Source organism: Leptopilina boulardi, unplaced genomic scaffold, assembly GCF_019393585.1.
Source record: "Leptopilina boulardi isolate dan_hultmark-lab unplaced genomic scaffold, ZJU_Lbou_2.1 LbouV2_122, whole genome shotgun sequence".
NCBI lineage: Eukaryota > Metazoa > Arthropoda > Insecta > Hymenoptera > Figitidae > Leptopilina > Leptopilina boulardi.
This window is the reverse complement of record NW_026137666.1, coordinates 1980389-1994449: the sequence shown is the minus strand read 5'-3', so window position 1 is coordinate 1994449 and position 14061 is coordinate 1980389. Positions and strand designations below refer to the sequence as shown.

Here is a 14061-nt window from a genome sequence, read left to right as displayed (position 1 = left end):
AAGTTTATAATTTTACTTAAAAAGCTGTTTTAAGGTGCCAAAAAGTCATGGTATGACCTGTCCCCAGTACCACTTTTACATGAAAAAATGTTATTTTTAGTAAAATACAGTAATCAATATAACTATTGATAGTTTCGTATTGTTTATGTTAGTAGAAATTGTGAAAAAAAACCATTTGTGAAAAAAAATTTTTTTTTTTATTTTTTTGGTGTTAATTCTTGTCTCTCATTTTTGCGTCATGGTCTGGCCTTTTTATAAAATAGCATTTTTTTACATGAAAATAAAATCGAAACTTCACTCACCATTAGTTAAAAGCAACAATAAGCTCTCCTAAGTGAATTACTAAGAGAGAAACTGCTTTCAGAATTAATTTTTTTGTTTTTCACACATTAAAAGCATCAAATGTGCATAGGGAATCACAAAATCGTCATGGTCTGGCCTTCAAATATTTCTCAATAAAATTAATAATTGTTTATATTTTATGTCAACTGAAGTGTAGTAGTATTAGTTCAGTGTATATAAATAACATGCATATGAAGCAGATTGAAAATTGTTAATAAGTTGTTGAAAAAATCAGTTTTTCTTGTGCGTCATGGTCTAGCCTCATCATCATGGTAAGGCTTTTTCTCTATTGAACCGAACGGCGTGTATCACTCGAGTATCTATAAGTGCACATAAAATGTGAAGCAAAAAAATTTGTTTTAAACATTAAACTTTAGATAAGTAATAAATAATTACATAAATGTCCATAAATTACCACATAAATTTCCATAAATTACCAAATTAAAATTTTGAATTGTCGTTGGGGCTATTTATTTTTTTGTAAATTACCGCGAAAATTTCCATAAATTACCGGAATAAAAATTTTTAATTGTCGTTCGCGCTGTATATATTTTTGTAAGTTACCGCAAAAATTTCCATAAATTACCGCAGAAATTTTCGTAAATTACCAAAATTAAAATTTTTAATTGTGATTTATCTTTTACATATTTTTATGAATGTTAGACAAAATTTTTATAAATTACCGCATAAATTTCCATAAATTACCTCGAAAATTTCCGTAAATTACCGAAATCAAATTTTTTAATTGTCGTTCGCGCTATATAAATTTTTGTGAATTACCCCAAAAATTTTCATTTACATTTTAAATCAAATTTCAACAATTTTATAGAATTCAAAAAGCAAAAAAAAATTTTTTTTAATTTATTTAAAAAATTAAAAAATTATAAACAATTTGTTCGGCCCACCATGGATATTTATTTCTTGACACTTTATCTTCAAAAATACATATTGATATTTATCATTTCGATAAAAAATTTTTTTTAAAGTTTCAGACACCAAATCGTGCGCTACGCGGAGAATCACTTATATGTATTTTGAAGATAAAACATTGATTATTGAATAATTTTTTTATGCATAAAATATGGATATTGCATAATATTGGTATAGAAGATATTTGTTTCTTTTGGTTGTCTTAAATGTTTCATATAAAAAATACTTCAATCCATTTAGTTTTTTTGGTATTGGATAACATTGGCATTAAAGATATTACGATTTTGAGGAAAAAGAAAGATATTGGATAACATTAGTATTGAATATATTTTGATAATGCAACCAAAATATTGATTGTTTGATAATAGTGGAAGCTGGCTTTTGGAAAAATTTTTTGGTATTGGATAATTTTGGCATTAAAGATAATTTGATTTTAAGGATAAAAAATGATATTGGATAACATTAGTATTGAATACTTATATTTTGATATTGGAAAAAAATATTGATTATTTGACCACAGTGGAAGTTGGTTTTTGGAAAAATTTTATGGTATTGGATAAGATTGGCATTTAAGATATTTGGATTTTGAGGATAATAAAATATGATATTGGATAACATTGGTATTGAATATATTTCGATATTGAAAAAAAATATTGACTGTTTGATAATAGAGGATGCTGGCTTTTGGAAAAGTATTTAAATAGATAGAAAGAGGTTTGAATATTGTTTTAAGGGTTGAAGTTATTTTAAGGGTTAAATAATAGTTTGTGAGTTGAATATTGATTTGAATATTAATAAAAAGTGCAGAGGAAAATAAGTTAAATAATAGTCATTATCGAAAATAATATAATATGGAAAAAGATCAAACAACGTTAATTCACGTTCGTATAAGACTATCATTGTTACATTCGTTAGCTGAATTATAGTTAATGAAATATTTTATAGGTGAAACACATGTAAGTAAATTTTTTAAAGCAATAAACTAAAATAAACGATTTGTTTTGAAAATTGGCTTTATCGTCAGTTTAAAAGTTAAAGAAGGATACCATGTCGAACATAAAAGAGTATTTTATTTTAAGTAATGAAGATTTTAAAATTATTGAAAATGTAAATGAAATGTTAAATAATATGCATATGTATACATTTCAAGAATTATTAAAAAATGATTCAAATTCTTTTTTCATCATGCAAAGTACTTCATATTTACAAATGCTTGATTTAATTGTTACAATTAGAGAAAGAGATAAACATATTCAAATAGTTTTTAGCGGTAATAACAATTCTGGTCATTGGATTTGTGTTTATTACGATGGAGTAAGACTTTATATTTTTGATAGCCTTAATGCAGGGTGTTTGAATATTCATAAAATAGATTATTTTATTAGATTGTTCCCTTTTAAACCAACAGAATTTTTTGTAGGTGTTGATCAACAACCGATTGGTACAGTTAACTGTTAAGTATAATGCAATAGCATTTGCAACATCTGTATTGGTTAACAGTGTAAATTAAAAGATTAATTTATGAAACTGATAATTATATAATGAGCAAGTATTTGATATCATTTTTTAAAAACAATTAATTAAATCATTTTCCGGCAGTTAGAATGTCTAATATTAGGATTTCGATTTGTAGAGAATGATTGGAATTGTCTTTTCATAAATCGAGCTAAAGAACATCAAAATGGTGAACTAAACCTTTCATATTTTTTAAAGACTTTTCCCAGTAAAAATGACAACAGAGTTCTGTCTACTGAAACTGAGAATGAAAAGAAAATACCCAAAGAAAAAAATTTGTCCTGTAAGATGAAGAAATTATCTACAGAAATTGAACAGGGATTTATATGTTGATGTAAATTCAGTATGCACAACAGAAAATAATAAGAAAATAATTTCTAGTCTTATTGTTAGGGAAAATTTTGATCACATGACATATCCTACAATGTTTCCTTATGGTGATCCTGGATGGACTGTTAACCTTCAGCATACTCAAGGAACTTGTAATTTTATTCATTTACAATTTTATATGTATCGTCTTTCATAGAGAAGAAAAAAGCGTGGATTGACACATGTGCGTTTAACTATATGTTTACGTACACAAATTTGCGATTCAAAAACTTTCAATAAAATAATATGTGCTGAAATCACAGACAAAATAAAGAATCCAGAACTTTTTAACATTGTAAAGCGATTTTAAGTTTATGGGCCTTGTGGTAAACAAAATAGGAATTCAATCTGCATGGATCCTGAGATGGGTCATTTAAATGTATTGCTGACAATTCGATGATCGTAGCATATAATCTTTATTTGAGTACAAAATTTAAAGGTCATATTGACTGTGCAATAATAGGTATTATATTATTATAACACTATAATATTGAAATAATAATACAGTAACGATTGCAAAAATAATATTATTATTTTTGTGAGATCAAAATTCCAATAAGTGTCCGTCAAATAAAAATAAATTTTTAATTTTTCACAAAAAATATAGATACCACGCGCGTTTCTTTTAGCTAGTTCTATTTATATTCTGTTTTTATATTTGTCTCTATTTTTGTGGTCAAACTTTTCTCATATACAATATATATAAATATATATATATACAATATATATATATATATATTATATATTATATATAATTTTTCTGATTAGTGACAAATGTGTGCTTTAATGTTATGTGGAATAAGAAATATATTGTTTGACAGCAATCAAAATTTACAATTTATTTTTTCAGTTTTGTATATTAAAATATAATAGTATAATATATAAAATTATTATTTACTATTTAGTTTAAAAATTTTTTAGGACTACAAGGACGTAAATAGATATACAAAAAAATAATTTTTATAAATAAAATAATTATAATTTAAAAACTATAAATTTTATTTGTATTTATTAATCTGTCATTAACCCTTATAGGACTGAAAAAACTGTTTGACTAGTCAAACAATAGTTTTCACATTGCAAATAAAATATTAGAATATCATACATTATTATACAACTACATTTTTAACATCGACAAGTAGTTTACTTTTAAATTTTTAAAGAACCAAAATTAATAAACAATTACAATAATTATAACAATAACAATGAACAATAATTATGGAGTATCTCGGAAACGTCAAAGATAATGGGAGAATTATTAAAAGAAACTTCAAAATCTTAAAAGATCCTTAGAGAGGTATATTAGCATTTTCAAAAGTTTAATTTTATCTAATATATACACTAGAGTCTCCGAAGAGAGGACAGGAAGAGTCTTGGACCTCTCTACGGAATTCGTCCTTGACGCCGAAAATTGTAAACACTACAGGGCCGTATATCGTATCACAGAGATGTGTTTTTTTAACAGAATACATTCTATTACATACATAAAACTCTGCGCGAGAAAGGTACACTAAAAACAAGCGCTCCTGAGTTCACGTTCCTCTTTCTGATCCCGCCCATCTCTTCCCCCCTCACTCCTTACCGCGCCGCGTCACTACTTAGTCCTCTCTTCAGAAGTCCTCTCTTGGGAGACTCCAGTGTAGTTAAGATTATTAGTTTGAAAGTTTTATATAAATATAGTTTTTAAAGGTTAATAAACAAATAAATTGTAGGTTAAATGTATTATTTAATAAATAATACTTAGCAAAAATTGACATTAAATTAAACCAAATTATACATTAAATAAAAATTAACGATTTATTCCTTAATAATTCATTATTTATTTCAATTTATTTAATTTATAGTTTGTAACAATGTGTAATTTTTAAAATTTACATGATTAGAATTATACCTAACTAATTTTAATTTATAAAAAAATTACCACTAATTCGATAAATTTATTTGATTTATACTTTTTAACAATGTGGAATTATCAAAATTAACATGGTTAGAATAATAAATAACTTTAATTTGTTAAAAGAATTATTATTTTTCGATAACAGTTATTAATATATTAATAGTAATTTATTAATCTTTTAACCAAAAAAGTTAAAATCATTTTTCTACTAACCTCCGTTCAATTTTTACATGTTTGAATTTGCAAAACGAGATACTCGTGAAGCTTGCTCGGATAGCTGAGAAGATTGTTTTATTAAAACAAAACAAACTATATTCTCGGTTGTCAAAATTAAAAAGTCCGATTTTCTCGCTCGTTTCTCGGATCGTCTTGCTCATATGCATCACTATCGAAAAATCTTTTGGATTTAGGAAATTTATAAGATAAAAAATCTTGGTACGTTGGCCCATTTGATTTACTTGACAATTATTACTCAGGGGTTTATTTTTCAATATGGATCTTCAAGAAGAAATGTTAGTGAGAGAGTTTGCGTTTCAAACGACATTTTCAGGTTAAGTAATATTACACATTGTCAAATCAGTATCATATTAACACTGTCCTGGTAAAAAAAATTTTAATACAGAAATAGCAAATCGGATTAGTTTGTGCAAAAATGGCGACCTTACAGTTTTTCAGAGTCCCGGTAACAAACCAGTCTGTAGGATCCATATTTAGAATTGTTACGTCAACTGTTATTTGGTTAGTATTCCTATGAGTTCGAATTTTATTATAAAACATTTCTTCACCCCACGTGAAAAAGTTAACGGGAGACTCCTGGGAAAAATTTCCAAAAAATTTGTATTTCTTATCAAAAGAAGGACCGAAGTATTTCCTGGTTTCTAGGTCAATTTTGACCAATTTCCACAGGGAAATTAAGCTGAATTAACAAAGATGGAAAACCAGGAATTGTCAAAATGTCTGTTAGGTTAGGTGTCAAGATCACTTTTGGTTAATTTCGACGGGAATTTTGACCATAACTATCCAATATTGAAAACCCGGATTTCACACCATGACCGACCGGTTTCTAGGTCAATTTCAGTCAATTTTTACGAGGAAATTAACTTAAGTTAACAAAGATGGAAAACCAGAGGGTCGATTACACTACCGTCAGAAATTGTGCGACCTCTGCTATTTTCATAACTATAAAACGGTTTAAACCTTCAAAAATATTAAAACTAAAAATTTTTCCTTTTTATTTTATAATAGCTAAATAAAGTCTGAAAGAAATGACACCTTGACAAAGAGGATATGTTAATTTTTTAATTAGATATCTAAAAAAAACAATTTTTAATGTTTTTACTATTTTTTTTATTTCTTTGGCAAAAAATAATATTTTTAAACGTTCTTGGGCTTATTGAAATCGTCTTTTGTTATACAATTCAAATTATTTAAAAGGTTATAATTAATAACAATAATAAAATATGTTATAATTATTAATAAAATGTTATAATATATATAATAATATGTTATAATTAACATATTATTAATTAATATTAATTAATTAACTTTTATTAGCTTTTATAAAATAAAAAGGAAAAAATTTTACTTTTCATATTTTCGTAGATTTAAATCACTTTATAGTCGTCGAAAAAGCAGAAATCGCACATTTCTGATGGTAGTGTATGTTATTAGATTTCCATTCTCGCTTCCAGGTTTTTTAATTTTCATTCTCATTTCCACTTTCACTTTTTTATATTCATTGACACTTTCACTTCAATTTTTCTAATTCTCATTCCCACATAAATTTTTTTAAATTTTCATTACAATTTCAACTTCCACTTTTTTATTTTCATTACACATTTTTCTTATTTTCACTCCCACTTCCATTCCCATTTTTTTAAAATTTCCATCCAATATAATTTAAAAAAGTGAAAATGATTGCGTAAATGAAAATCCGAAAGAATAGAAGTCGAAATGGAAGTGGAAATGAAAATTAGAAAAAGTGGAAGCAAAAGTAAAAGATAATTTAAAGAGATGTTTCACATTTTAAGAAATAGTAATTCAATTAATAACAAGTTGTAAATTCAGATGTTGATTATATGAACATTTTGCTTCCTCTTTACGCTCAGTAAAAAAATTTGCTTCCTCGTGGAGAAAGCATTAACATTCAAATAAACATTCATAAATAATATAATAATATAAACATTTCAGTACCCATACATTTGAGTTAAATTAAAAGAATTAATGGAAGTTAAAAAATCAAAAATTAACATTTTAACTGAAATTTCTGAAAATTAATGAAAAATAATATATAATTTATAATTATTTACAATTATATCGGTTTGTTTAAATTTACCTCAAATGTATACTTTATATATATCGATCGATTTGCCTTGACATAAGGAATACCATTTTATTATAAATAACCTTAAATTTATTTCTATTTAAAAATTTTTTCGATTAAAAAAAAATTTTGGAAAAAAGACGATTAAATTTTTTTTTTTTGTATTTTTTAAAATTCTTTGGTCAGATTTGAGATATTAATATGATCAATGAGCCTACCAAATTTATCTAAATCCATTAAAACCTGTTAAAGTTATCGTCTAAACAAAAAAGGGATCCACACACACATACACACACACATACATACATCCGGAAAATTGATCAGGATCTCATATAACATGTTTCTATAAAGAAAAAAATTTGTCTCCGCCAATTTGAAAATTTTTATAAACGAAAGGACTACAAAGCTTCCTCCACGAGGAAGCAAAAAAACTGACATAACATCTTTCAATCAAATATACCACCTCTTATTCTGCCGTGTGATATAAAAACTTAGTTAACTGACATTTTGACGAAAAATGAGTTTTTGGTATCAATGAACTCGTAAGAAAAAGCTGCGTCTAATAGTTATAGTTTAAATAATTTTTGCAAATTATTGTTTATAAAAAATAGTTATTAAAAATCTTAAAAACTCCAGAAAATGAAAGAATATTTGATAAAAAGTTAAGGAAAGTACTTTGCGTAGTCCAAAAAACAAATGAGGCTGCGAGCTCGAATATAAGATTTGAAGGAAAAACTTAGTCAAAGGCAGTTGTGTGTTTTTTGTATCAAATAAGTAGTCGAGTCTGAGCGTTGGATTTGAAATAAAAACCTCACATTTGCAGCGCTTGCAATTAGCTAAGTTCTTCCATCAAAACTTGAGTCGAGTCAGAGCCGAACGACTACTTAACTGCAATTCGGCTAAACTCGGATTGTCCTCGGGTCGCAGGCAGTAAGCTGCTGTTTCCCTTGCTTCTGTCAAAACTTCAACTCAGAGGTTATGTTTAGCGGAATGAAAAGTGTATCAAGTTGAAATTGAGAAATAAAAAACGAAGAAAATTGTAAGTAAAATTAACTCAGACGATTTTTTTTAATGTTTTTAAACTTAATAATAAAGATTGTTCATTTCATTTCAGTAGTTTAAACGTATATTATTATTATCATTATTCAAAATTAACATTGTCTAATTAGTTCTTTATTGGTGAAAATTTATTTGCAGTGTTCATGTACTTTTAAAATGATTTGTGAATTCGTAAAACGTATTATAGAACTGTTGCAACTGTCCCCTTACCACATGACGTCACTGCAGTTAGCTAAGTTCTTCCATGAAATCAGCAGACCGAGCTCGCGTACCTATTTCGTGGACACTACGCAAAGGACATTAATTAATTAATTAACTAATATCTCGAAAATAACAAAAAAGGACATCTCAATATATATTTTGAGGTGAAAATGCACATTTTTAACTTTAAAAAAAAATAAATTTAAAAAAAAGACCGAACTTAAAAACAAGTTGTAAATTCAGATGTTCATTACATGAACATTTTGCTTCCTCTTTACGACCAGCAAAAAAATTTGCTTCCTTGTGGAGAAAGCAAAATTTTATTGCCAAAATGTGAATTTTTGATTTTTTAACTTTTATTAATTCTTTAAATTTACCTCAAATGTATACTTTATATATATCGATCGATTCGTCTTGACGTAAGGAATACAATTATTTCATATATAAACTTCAATTTAAAAAATCACAAAATTTTATAGCCAAAATGTGAATTTTTGATTTTTTAACTTTCATTAATTCTTTAAATTTGCCTCAAATGTATACTTTATATATATCGATCGATTTGCCTTGACGTAAGGAATACCATTTTATTATAAATAACCTTCAATTTTTCTATTTAAAAATTTTTTCGATTAAAAAAAAATTTTGGAAAAAGACGATTAAATTTTTTTTTTTTTGTATTTTTTAAAATTCTTTGGTCAGATTTGAGATATTAATATGATCAATGAGCCTACCAAATTTATCTAAATCCATTAAAACCTGTTAAAGTTATCGTCTAAACAAAAAAGGGATCCACACACACATACACACACACATACATCCGGAAAATTGATCAGGATCTCATACAACATGTTTCTATAAAGAAAAAAATTTGTCTCCGCCACTTTGAAAATTTTTATAAACGAAAGGACTACAAAGCTTCCTCCACGAGGAAGCAAAAAGTCAAAAAAATTTTTGATTTTCAGAAAAAAGGGTCAAATTTTGAATTTTTTTTTCAGCAATCGAAAGAGCACAAAAAAATTTGGAAAACATATGTGTCAAAACTTTTTTTGTTTACTTACATAATATTTACAATTTTTAGTTAATTAATTAACTATTAAAAAAAAAGAACTTAAAAAAAAATTCGAAAAAATGTTTAGTTTTCATAAAAAGGATCAACATTTGAATTTTTTAAAAAAAGTTTTGCACCATTCCAAAGAGCAGGAAAAAACCTTTCGAAAATACATGGGACAAATTTTTCTTCTTCTTTCTATTTAAAAGTTACAAGTCTTCAAAAATTCACTGTTTAAATTTTTCAAAAAAATTCAACCCCCTCCCTCTCCGATAGTTTTTGAAAAAAGCGAAAAATACTTCGTGGTTAAATTACTCACCCCTAGGGCTAATTTATGTGCAAGTTACAGCCCGATCCGATCAACTTTTTTTTCACTTACAATTAGTTCGCTACAGGAATTTTATATATATATTATAAAAAGATTTCGCCGCAGCCACCGCCGCTGTTTCAGAAATTTTGACAAGGATGGGTCATTCCCATCCTTTCAATATAGCCGCAAGTCCCCCGTCTTCCGCCAAAAATGACATAAATTTTGCGGTTATGATCGTTTCAAAACTGAATAGGGCCGAAAGTCCTCCCCCCTCCCATCTCTCCGTATTTCCCGCCAAAAGTGACCTAAATTCTGAGGCTATGTTTGTTTCAAGACTCTGAATAGAGCAGCAAGTCATCCCCACTGAAAATTCCCACATAGGCTCCCATATGGGAAACCACATGGGTCCCTATATAGGAAGCCATATGGTTTCCTAAACAAAATCGTATACGTAATTGGAACAGAAATTTGAATAGGAAATTAAGTCGGAATTATCATATGTATCCACATCCACACAGGAATGTACATTCCTATGTATATTCCTATTTCAATTCCTATAATATGAATTTTTTTTTCAACTCTAAGATATATATCTTTCAATAGTAGAGGTTCCTGATAGATTACAGAGATGAAAAAAATTTATTGCGCAGCCGAAAAAGTTGAAGAAAACTACTGCGCATGATATTAAGATATAATGTGCATTCATATGATAATTCCTACTTAATTTCCTATTCAAATTCCTGTTCCAATTACGTATACGATTTTGTATAGGAAACCATATGGCTTCCTATATAGGAGCCTATGTGGGGATTTTCAGTAGGGATTCCCCCTTTCCTCATCTCTTTCCGTATTTCCCGCCAAAAATGACATAAATTATGAGGTTATGTTCACTTCAAGACTTTCAATATAGCCGCAAGTGGAGGTAGATTTCCTGCCAAAAATGACCTGAATTTAAAGATTATGTTTGTTTCAAGACTGTGAATATAGTCGCAAGGCCCTCCTCCTTCCTTACGTTGAAGGAGAGGTGGATTTTCCGCCAAAATTGAACTAAATTTTAAGGTTAAGTTATTTTGTCGGGAAACGACCAAGAAACAAACATAACCTTAAAATTTAGGCCAAAATTTGTCGCAAGAAGACAAAGGAACAAACATAACCTCAAAATTTAGGTCAAACTTTGAAGGAAAGCGACCAAAAAACGAACATAACCTTAAATGTAGGTCAAATTTTAGCTGGAAAATTTAAGAAATTAGATAAATTTTGTTTTAAAAATAGAAAATAATCAAAATTATTGTTAATAAAAATCGTAAATGACATTTAAAGAAATAAATAATGAAATATTAATAATAGTTTAAATTCCAGAAATTGTCTAAACATTAACTCAAACATCTACAAAACCAATAAAAAAATTTTTTTTTTTTTAACCAATTTTAACGGAAAACCGTCAATGAATGTATTTGTTCGCTCAAATGTTTCAATAACTTGAAAAATTCAAATACTTAAACACACTTCTAATTTCGCATCATACGTTCGAGAGCGAAGCGTGAGTGCCATGATGAGAATGTTATCCTTGAAGTCGAAGAACTTTAAGAAAATGAATTCTATTTTTTAAATGAATAAAATAATTATTATACCTATCTTAAACGTATTAAAAAAATTAAACTAATATAAAAATAATACCTTCTCATACGATGAAAATGTAATAATTTTTAAAAATTTCCAAAATGTTACATAGAAGTTACTTTACATAATATTGCTAATAATATATTAGGTATATATTAAGTAAAAAATTATAAAGCTACTCATGCATAAGCTTGTCCATGATGACCCTATGAGTAAAACAAGAAAATAATTCAACACAAAGTGTATGGACATTATTGAATTAAATGAAGATGCGCCGCATCTGTGTCCCACGTTTGCGCAGCCAATGTAGAATCAGCATAACATTCGGAGCGCGTAGCGCGACGGAGCACTCTTTGCGCGCCCCGAAAGTTGCGAGCCCCCTCGCGCGAAGCGCGGACGATAATGTTTGGAGAGAGAGGGGCTTTCGTTAACAAAGAATGCCTCGTATATATATATATATACCGTCGGAGATAGTGCGATATCTGTTTTTTCAATGACAAAAAAACTGTTTAAATCTTCAAAAATATTAAAACTAAAATTTTTTCCTTCTTATTTTCTAAAAGCAAATAAAATTCGGAATAAAATAAGACCTCGACAAAGATATTATGTTAATTTTTCAATTAGCTATCTAAGAAAAACACAATTTTCAATGTTTTTATTATTTTTTTATTTCTCTGTCAAAAATTAATATTTTTAAATGTTTTTGGTTCTTTGGAATGGTATTTTGTTATACAATTCAAATTATTGAAAACAATTCATGCACAGATTTGCTTATGCAAACAGTGAAAGTTGACTAAAAAAATCAAAAAATTATGAATTTTTTTATAAAAAATATTAATGTTTTATAAACAAATAAACTGTTTTTACATTTAGGCCCGATTTAAAATTTTTTTTTCGTGTACCTACCTGTAAGTGTAAAAAAGACTTTGGAAAGGTTTCAGAGTGGGCCTGATAAGTTTGATAAGTTTAAATAAATTTTTAAACTAGCATTGCAAGCTTAACCCATAAAGAAGGGAAGTACAAAATTTTCAAAACTGATTGGATTCGCTTAAAAATAGTTACTCGGAAGTTTTTGGGGTCGCTGATTACGAATATCAGCTTGATTTTTAAAAATTAAAAATGGCGGATCCAATATGGCGGACAAGAAATTTAAAAAAATAGTCGAATTCGCTTGAAAATCATTACTTAGGGGTTTTTGGGGTCGCTGATTACGAATATGATCTTTGTTTTTAAAAATTAAAAATTGTCGATTCAATCTGATAACTAATATGATATCCAAGTTAAAAAAAAGTTTTTGCAACACTAACCTCTATAGTTAAATTTTACACACCGAAAAGTGTGTGTAAAGAAGCTCTTTTTAAAACAGTGTGTAAACTTTGCGCAACGAAATTTTTCTCACATACCTACTATAAGGATTGTTTTAGACCATACACTCTAAAAAAGTTAATTGAATCAAGTAAATGCATTCATACAAGTAAATATATCTTACTGTTTCAAGCGAACTGTTTTACCTGCGTCAAGAACCAAAAAAGTATTGAGTCAAGAATATTATTTTCTCATTTCAAGTGATTTACGTTGAGTTATTTTATTTTCTTGGGTCAAATCGTTTTGTTGTTTCCTTCAAAAAAACTTTTTACTTAATCTAACACTCATAGTCTTGATCCAAGAAGATGAAAAGATCAATAGAAGTAGCTACTTGATTCAACTTCATTAAAAATTATATTGTTTCACGGAAAAAAGTACAACTATATCTGAGAATTTTTTCGCCATAGTAGCTAAATATTTCGTCGAAAATGAACGAGCGATACTGGCATTATCGCTGTTTTGGCCAAAGTGAAAATCTTTGGTCAATATCTCTATATTGGTGTAAGTGTACTGCTAATTTATACTTTATGTCACTTTATAATAAAGATTTTTAAATTCCTCGTTTACAGTATTCAAAATGTATAGCTAAAACATAATTCTGGTGAATAGTTATAAAGATTAGACTGAAAGCAAACAAAAAATGCGTGCAGTTTATAGAAAATGATGTAAAATACAGAAAATAATTATTAAATGATTATATAATAACAAAATTCTAAATTTAAAAATTGTTAAATCATATCTTGTGTTTACAAAATTATAATTTACGGATTTTGAAATTTGAGGTTATTAATAATAATGTAAGCTTACACGAAGCTTACAGAAAGTTTACGGGAAGCTTACAGTAAGGTTATAGGACATTTTCAGCTCACCTTATGTTTACACTGTAAGCTAACGAATCTTAGGTTTAAACTCAAGGGAAGCTTACAGCAAGATATTGTGTTGTGTGGGAGTGTATAAAATTCTGAGTAATTTGATAACTAAATTCGTGACAATTTGCAAAAAATAACAACGAGATAGCTTTCATAGTTTCCAAGTTACAGCTTCAAAAAACTTTATTCTAAGGTAAGACAAAATTAACA

General features: G+C 27.5%; 1 protein-coding gene across 4 annotated transcripts in view; it reads right to left on the bottom strand.

The window, feature by feature from the left end:
• Positions 1-14061, bottom strand: part of LOC127286914 (troponin C, isoallergen Bla g 6.0201-like) — a 62320-nt gene that overhangs the window by 9924 nt on the left and 38335 nt on the right. The gene's annotated exons all lie outside the window — the stretch shown is intronic.